This window comes from Salmo salar, unplaced genomic scaffold, assembly GCF_905237065.1.
Source record: "Salmo salar unplaced genomic scaffold, Ssal_v3.1, whole genome shotgun sequence".
Taxonomy (NCBI): domain Eukaryota; kingdom Metazoa; phylum Chordata; class Actinopteri; order Salmoniformes; family Salmonidae; genus Salmo; species Salmo salar.
In genome coordinates, this window is record NW_025548814.1 from 179,866 (window position 1) to 188,885 (window position 9,020).

The following is a 9,020-nucleotide window of genomic DNA, read 5'->3' on the forward strand; positions in this document are numbered from 1 at the left end:
ACAGACATCATTCAAACAGTTTTAGAAACTTCACAGTGTTTGCTATCTAAGTCTACTAATAATATGCACATCTTAGCTTCTGGGCCAGAGTAGCAGGCAGTTTACTCTTGGCACCTTTTTCATCCAAGCTACTCAATACTGCCCCCATGTCCCAAAGAAGTTAACTAGCTGCTGACAGTGATCAGAGATGGCTAGATTGAGCTAGAGGTGTGTGCGTGCAAGCGTTTATACGTGTGTGTTTTTGAGAGCAAGTTAACGGGACTTTCGATAAGAATGACACACACAGCCATGATTCCATTTTCTGCTTTGTGTTTCAATTAGGTCTTAGTGGAATAGAGGCATGTGCTTTATGAACCATTACTGCTGTTAGAAAACATATTTACATATTTTAGTCATTTAGCAGACGCTCTTATCCAGAGCGACTTACAGTAGTGAGAGAAGGAAAGGAAGCAGTCCGTTCTGAACTGCTTCAAGGTCCGAAGTTGGTCATGATGTTTCTCTGAAACAGTAAAGCCTAAAGGTGGTCATGATGTTTCTTTAACCTCTCTGGGCTAGGCGGGACGAATTCGTCCCACCTACGCAACAGCCAGTCTAATCCAGTGGCGCGATTTTCAAATACCTTAAAAATCCTATTACTTCAATTTCTCAAACATATGACTATTTTACAGCTATTTAAAGACAAGACTCTCGTTAACCTGTTATGGCTAGGGGGCAGTATTTTCACAGCCGGATAAAAAACGTACCCGTTTTAATCTGATTATTACTCCTGCCCAGAAACTAGAATATGCATATAATTATTAGCTTTGGATAGAAAACACTCCAAAGTTTTTAAAACTGTTTGAATGGTGTCTGTGAGTATAACAGAACTCATTTGGCAGGCCAAAACCTGAGAAGATTCCATGCAGGAAGTGCCCTGTCTGACAATTTCTTGCCCTTCTTGATTATCTCTATCCATTACAGAGGATCTCTGCTATGACGTGACACTTCCTACGGCTCCCATGGGCTCTCAGAAGGCGGCAAAAAGCTGAATCGTGGCGTTGCAGGCTCTGGCTGAAAAAAAGTAGCGCGTTTGGATAGTGGCTGGTTACAGTACTGTGAGACTCAGGCGAAGGCCCGAGTCGACCCCATGCTTTGTTTTCTTTCGTTTGTTTACCTAAACGCAGATTCCCGGTCGGAATATTATCGCTTTTTTATGAGAAAAATGGCATAAAAATTGATTTTAAACAGCGGTTGACATGCTTCGAAGTACGGTAATGGAATATTTAGAAATCTTTTGTCACGAAATGCGCCATGCTCGTGACCCTTATTTACACTTCGGATAGTGTCTTGAACGCACGAACAAAACGCCGCTGTTTGGATATAACTATGGATTATTTCGAACCAAACCAACATTTGTTATTGAAGTAGCAGTCCTGGGAGTGCATTCTGACGAAGAACACCAAAGGTAATCAAACTTTTCTAATAGTAAATCTGACTTTGGTCAGGGCTAAACTTGGTGGGTGTCTAAATAGCTAGCCGTGATGGCTGGGCTATCTACTCAGAATATTGCAAAATGTGCTTTCACCGAAAAGCTATTTTAAAATCGGACACCTCGATTGCACAAAGGAGTGCTGTATCTATAATTCTTAAAATAATTGTTATGTTTTTTGTGAACGTTTATCGTGAGTAATTTAGTAAATTCACCGGAGGTTTGCGGGGGGTATTCTAGTTCTGAACTTCACATGCTAATGTAAAAACCTGTTTTTTGATATAAATATGAACTTGATTGAACAAAACATGCATGTATTGTATAACATAATGTCCTAGGTGTGTCATCTGATGAAAATCATCAAAGGTTAGTGCTGCATTTAGCTGTGGTTTTGTTTTTTGTGACATTATATGCTAGCTTGAAAAATGGGTGTCTGATTATTTCTGGCTGGGTACTCTGCTGACATAATCTAATGTTTTGCTTTCGCTGTAAAGCCTTTTTGAAATCGGACAGTGTGGTTAGATAAAGGAGAGTCTTGTCTTTAAAATGCTGTGAAATAGTCATATGTTTGAAAAATGGAAGTTTTTGTATTTTAGAGGAATTTGTAATTCGCGCCACGCCTATCTTTGGATATTGGAGCAGGTGTTCCGCTAGCGGAACGTCTAGATGTAAGAGGTTAATCTAACCACACTGTCCGATTTCAAAAAGGCTTTACAACGAAAGCAAAACATTAGATTATGTCAGCAGAGTACCAAGCCAGAAATAATCAGACAACCATTTTTCAAGCTAGCATATAATGTCACAAAAACCCAGAAGACAGCTAAATGCAGCACTAACCTTTGATGATCTTCATCAGATGACAACCCTAGGACATTATGTTATACAATACATGCATGTTTTGTTCAATCAAGTTCATATTTATATCAAAAACCAGCTTTTTACATTAGCATGTGACGTTCAGAACTAGCATACCCCCCGCAAACTTCCGGGGAATTCGTTAACATTTTACTAAATTACTCACGATAAACGTTCACAAAAAGCATAACAATTATTTTAAGAATTATAGATACAGAACTCCTCTATGCACTCGATATGTCCGATTTTAAAATAGCTTTTGGTGAAAGCACATTTTGCAATATTCTAAGTACATAGCCCAGGCATCACGGGCTAGCTATTTAGACACCCGGCAAGTTTAGCACTCACCAATATCAGATTTACTATTATAAAAGTTTGATTACCTTTTGTTGTCTTCGTCAGAATGCACTCCCAAGACTGCTACTTCAATAACAAATGTTGGTTTGGTCCAAAATAATCCATCGTTATATCCGAATAGCGGCGTTTTGTTCGTGCGTCCCAGACACTATCTGAAATGGTAAATCAGGGTCGTGCGCATGGCGCAATTCGTGACAAAAAAAATCTAAATATTCCATTACCGTACTTCGAAGCATGTCAACCCCTGTTTAAAATCCATTTTTATGCCATTTTTCTTGTAAAAAAGCGATAATATTCCGACCGGGAATGTCCATTTAGCTAAACAGAGGAAAGAAAACACAGCTTTCGGTCGACGCGGGCACGAGCCTGAGTCTCACAGTACTGTAACCAGCCACTACCCAAACGCGCTACTTTGTTTCAGCCAGAGCCTGCAAAGCCACGATTCAGCTTTTTGCCGCCTTCTGAGACCCTATGGCAGCCGTAGGAAGTGTCACGGGACAGCTAAAATCCTCACTCTTCAATAAACAGAGACAAGAAGAACGACACCTTGTCAGACAGGCCACTTCCTGCCTGAAACCTTGTCAGGTTTTTGCCTGCCAAATGAGTTCTGTTATACTCACAGACGCCATTCAAACAGTTTTAGAAACTTTAGGGTGTTTTCTATCCATATGTAATAAGTATATGCATATTCTAGTTACTGGGTAGGAGTGGTAACCAGATTAAATCGGGTATGTTTTTTATCCAGCCGTGTCAATACTGCCCCCTATCCTAAACAGGTTAAAAGATAAACATCTCCTTAATCTAACCACATTGTTCGATTTTCAAAGAGGCTTTATGGCAAAAGCATAAAGTTAGATTATGTTAGGACAGTACATAGCCACAAAAGTACAAACATCCCTTTTCAATTCAAGGTCATGCGTCACCAAAAGCAGAAACCAGCTAAAATTATGCACTAACCTTTGACAATCTCCATCAGATGACACTCCTAGGACATTATGTTATACAATACATGCATTTTTTGTTCCATCAAGTTCATATTTATATCCAAAAACAGCATTTTACAGTAGCGGTGAAATTCAGATTTTTTTCTTCTCTGAAATGCTTCCGGTGAACAACGTTACAAATTACAAAATTACTATTCGAAAACATTGGTAAATTATAATATTGTCATTCAAATATTCATAGTTTAACATTTTGTAAATGCTACTGCATTGCCAGATTTCAAAATAACTTAACTGGGAAATCACAATTTGCAATAAACCGGGTGCTGTGCTAAGAACAATAGGCTAGGCTATACAGGTTAGCACCATCTTGTAACCATGTAATATCAAAATTACTATTGTCAATAATCCCTTACCTTTGATTATCTTCATCCATTGGCACTTCCAGGAATCCCATGTCCACAACAAATGTGGTTTCTTTCAACAAAGTTCATAATTGATGTCCAAATAACTCCAAGTTGTTAGCGCTTCGGTAGGCTACTAAAAAGTAGCGCGGGGGGAGTCACGGCGAAAAGTAAAAAAAATAATCTATTTACGTTCGTTCAAACATGTCAAACGTTGTTTAGCATCAATCTTTAGAGCCATTTTTAATGTGAAACATCAGTAATGTTTCAACCCGACCTCTCCTGTGTCTTGAAAAACGTATTTGAAAAATGTATCGCATCACATGATTGCGCAGGTGCAGCCAATAATGAAGTGACAACATCCCAGGGAGGTCAACTTCCCTTCCTTGTCATCCGGTCTCTGTTGATCATAGACGCTTCAAACAACTTTATAAAGATCGCAGACATCTAGTGGAAGCCGTAGGAGTTGCGAAATGAATCCTTTCTCACTGTGGTATCTATTAAACAATGATTTAAAAAAATAGTACAGCCACAAAACAGAGTTTTGTTATACTTACAGACACCATTCAAACAGTTTTAGAAAATTCTGAGTGTTTTCTATCCAAATCTGGTAATAATATGCATATCCTAGCTTCTGAGTTGGTGTAGGTGGCAGTTAAAAATGGGCACATATTTTTTTTTTATTCTCAATACTGCCCCCTAGCCCCAACAGGTTAGTAATACTTTACATCGGTAGCAGTCAATATTAACCCTTATCTTATTTTCAGTCTCATAATGAAAGTTGTAAATTCTTGGCTATCTTCACGAACCCTGGCTAACAAGTTGAATCAGCAATACAAAATTGGGTTTAATTATTTATTTACTAAATACCTAAACCAATCACACAGAATTACAAATACACAGAACACAAATGATGTCATACAGAAAACGTCCTGGTGGACGGAACCTGTATCATGGCTGGTTACACAAAGGAAAGGGGGTTGGGCTTGAATGAAAGAGCGGGAAGATTTAGGAACAAAGAAACAGCAGCTATGCTATCGCAAATACATTATCTTATGCATTCTAAATTACCGCCCATTTGGAAAAGGAAAACGCAATAAATATTTACTCTGAGCTGCGCTTCGGTAGATTGGTCGTAGATGCTGGCCGGGTTGGCCAACAGATCTTCCTGTCCTCGGAAGAATGTCTCTGGTGGTAAATTGGATACGTGGTGGTATCTTCGTCCGTCTGTTAGACTGGATCCGTCGTCCGTCCTTTCCTAGCCCACGTCTACAGCGGCCGCTGCTAACTCAACGGCTAGGAAGTATCACTTCTGTAGTGAATAAGCTCAAAGTTCATACCATTCGCCACCAAAGCTCACGCCGAGGTTGGCTTAGTTCTGTACTTGACGTGTGTCCTTCTAACGTAGAGGCTGCAGACCTCACGTACTGGAACAACGTGGTTATCTTTTCGTCAAAGGCTTATATAGTGGAGAGGGGGGAAGGATGTGTTTCATCGTTTATAACCCCTCCTCTTCACACGGGTGGGCCACTGATCAAGCAGGGCACTTTCCTTATGAAAACCCAATTCTCTCATTTGGAAGCTAAAATTACATTGAATCTCCTAACAAACAATTTCAATATCAAACATTTCAATTGCATAACAATTCCATGTTACTCTGATAACTAGAGGGTGTATACTTTCTCAGGTACAGTTTATGTCGTCCTGTCATCAGTCATAATGTCTCAGATGACAACCGAACTGACATACATACTCATTACGTTCCCAAGCATATTTCCAACTGGTTTTATTACCAAAATATGGTTCCTTTTCCCCATTTGTTTGATGTTCCCAGACTCTCTATATTTAACACAGGCTATTCAAGTCCTTCAGTAGGGTCAGAGAGGGGAAGGGAGAAAGGTATTTATGGGGGGGTCATAAACCTTACCCACAGGCCAACGTCATGACATGACCAACTTCTGACCTTTAAGCAGTTCAGAACGGACTGCTTCCTTTCTTTCGTTCTGACGTTTTCCAACGACATTAATTACATTTACATTTACATTTAAGTCATTTAGCAGACGCTCTTATCCAGAGCGACTTACAAATTGGTGCATTCACCTTATAATATCCAGTGGAACAACCACTTTACAATAGTGCATCTAAATCTTTTAAGGGGGGGTTAGAAGGATTACTTTATCCTATCCCAGGTATTTCTTAAGATGGTTCATGAATCACATGCCTCTATTCCACTAAGACCTAATTGAAACACAAAGCAGAAAATGGAATCTGGGCTGTGTGTGTCATTGTTATCGAAAGTCCCGTTAACTCTCTCTCAAAAACAAATGTATAAACACTGCATGCACACACACACACACACCTCTAGCTCAATCTGGCCATCTCTGGTCACTGTCCACAGCTAGTTAATGAGAAAGGGACTAAAATCAATGCACACACCATGGGAGGAATACCTGATTACCTACCCTTTGTGTTTGTGTGTTTGTGTGTGTGTGTGTGTGTGTGTGTGTGTGTGTGTGTGTGTGTGTGTGTGTGTGTGTGTGTGTGTGTGTGTGTGTGTGTGTGTGTGTGTGTGTGTGTGTGTGTGTGTGTGTGTGTGTCCTTTATCTTCCTCAGTGGGGAAAGAGAGAAATAAAGAAGTACATTTAAAGACGAACGTCATCCTGAATAATTTCTGCTGACTAATCTCTCTCTCTCTCCCTCCCTCTCTCTCCATCCCTCTCTCTCTTGCTCTCCCTCCACAGCAACCCATATCTCTCAGAGTGTCACTGATGTCACCCAGCCCATCAGGGCTCAAAGGCCCCCAATTACCAAATATAAAGCAACTTCCACACATCCTCTGTCTCCACTCCATCTCTCTCTTTCCCTCTTTCTCTCTTTTCCTCTGTTCTGACTCTCTACCATCCCTCTCTCTCTCCCCCTCAGGGCTCCAGATCCTCTATCAGTTCTGACTCTCTACCCTCCCAGTATAGTAAACACAGACTGGACAACAGGACAATGATCCTAAGCCCGGACTTGAACCCGATCGAACATCTCTGGAGAGACCTGAAAATAGCTGTGCAGCGACGCTCCCCATCCAACCTGACAGAGCTTGAGAGGATCCGCAGAGAAGAATGGGAGAAACTCCCCAAATACAGGTGTGCCAAGCTTGTAGCGTCAAATCCAAGAAGACTCAAAGCTGTAATCGCTGCCAAAGGTGCTTCAACAAAGTACTGAGTAAAGGGTCTGAATACTTATGTAAATGTGATATCTAAGTTTTTTTTAAATACAAATTTGCACACATGAAATAAATTGTTTTGCTATGGGTTATTGTGTGTAGATTGATGAGGGGGGGGGAAAAAACAATTTAATCCATTTTAGAATAAGGCTGTAACGTGACAAAATGTGGAAAAAGTCAAGGGGTCTGAATACTTTCTGAATGCACGGTATATCAGTATATTAGACTCTCTCTCTGTATATTAGACTCTCTCTCTCTCTCAATGCATTGATGTTGTTTTCATCACTTCTGGTTTAACACTTCCATCAAGTGGTGATTGTCCAAACTCCACCCCGGTTAAGATATAAAAAGCAAGAGATTGGGGAGAGAGAGAGAGAAAGATAGAGAAGCAGAGCGAGAGAGAGAGCAGAGAGAGAGAGAGCAGGGAGCAGAGAGAGAGCAGAGAGCAGGCTGAGAGAGTGTCTAGAATCTCCCTCTCCGATGATGACGTCACAGGGTTCCTCTCCAAGAAGAAAGTCCTCTGGTCTGGAGAGGTTCACGCTGTTGCTATAGTGACCCTGCATCACAACACTCTGTTGCTATAGCGACCCTGCATCACAACACTCTGTTGTACAATTTGTTTAATTCAATTTCACATATTTAATTGTTTTGTATTTCATTTCATATTTGTTTCATGTAACCAGTCGCAGGTTAATGTCAACCTGACAGAGACGATGTAAAAATCAATAATGAAGTGGTTTTCACAATTAACATGCTGTTTCTTGTTTCAAGTATGTTTTATTGTGAAAAGTACAATATATCCTTGTATACTTGTATAACTATGGAGAGTATGTCCATATATAATTGTACAACTTGTTATTCAACATAAAAGACAACAAATGATCCCATTGGTACTGTAACAGTGTTATTGTAAGAGGTCCTGGGTCAAGGTCCTCACAATTATAGGAAGACGCACATTTGTGTGTGTGTGAGAGTGTGTGTGTATCCTGTGTGTCCTGTGTGTGTTTGTGTGTCTGTGTCCAGTGTGTGTTTGTGTTTCTGTGTCCAGTGTGTGTGTGTCCTGTGTGTTCATCGTGTGTGTGTGTGAGTTTGTCCAGTGTGTGTGTGTGTTTGTCCAGTGTGTGTCTGTTCAGCATGTGTGTGTTCAGCGTGTATGTGTGTTTGTCCAGTGTGTGTGTGTATTTGTCCAGTGTGTGTGTGTGAGTCCAGTGTGTGCGTGTGTATCCAGTGTGTGCGTGTGTTCAGCGTGTATGTGTGTTTGTCCAGTGTGAGTGTGTGTTTGTCCAGTGTGAGTGTGTCCAGTGTGTGTGTGTGTGTGTATCAGCGTGTGTGAGTCCAGTGTGTGTGTGTGTGTGTATCAGTGTGTGTGTGTCCAGTGTGTGTGTGTGTGTGTGTGTGTGTGTCCAGTGTGTGTGTGTGTGTGTGTCCAGTGTGTGTGTATGTGTCAGGTTATTATTTACAGGGACACTGAGGAGTCAACATACCAAACCCTAAACCCTGGATAGAGGGGCTCAGTGAATGTGGAGGTGAATGTGATCAGGTGGGTCAGTGTGTCAGAGGAGGCTCTATAGAAGGACAGTGTGCCGGCTGGCCAGTCCAGATACACTCCTACTCTGTCGGAGCTGGAGGAGGGGACGTCTATGATAGTGGAATTATCATTGTGCCAGGCAATGTAACTGTTGTCATCGCAGTCCAGACTCCAGGACTTGTCATTCCATCCAAGCCAACAGTCATTAACCTCTCCTCTCCTGTTGATTCCTTTATATGTCACTCCTATAACA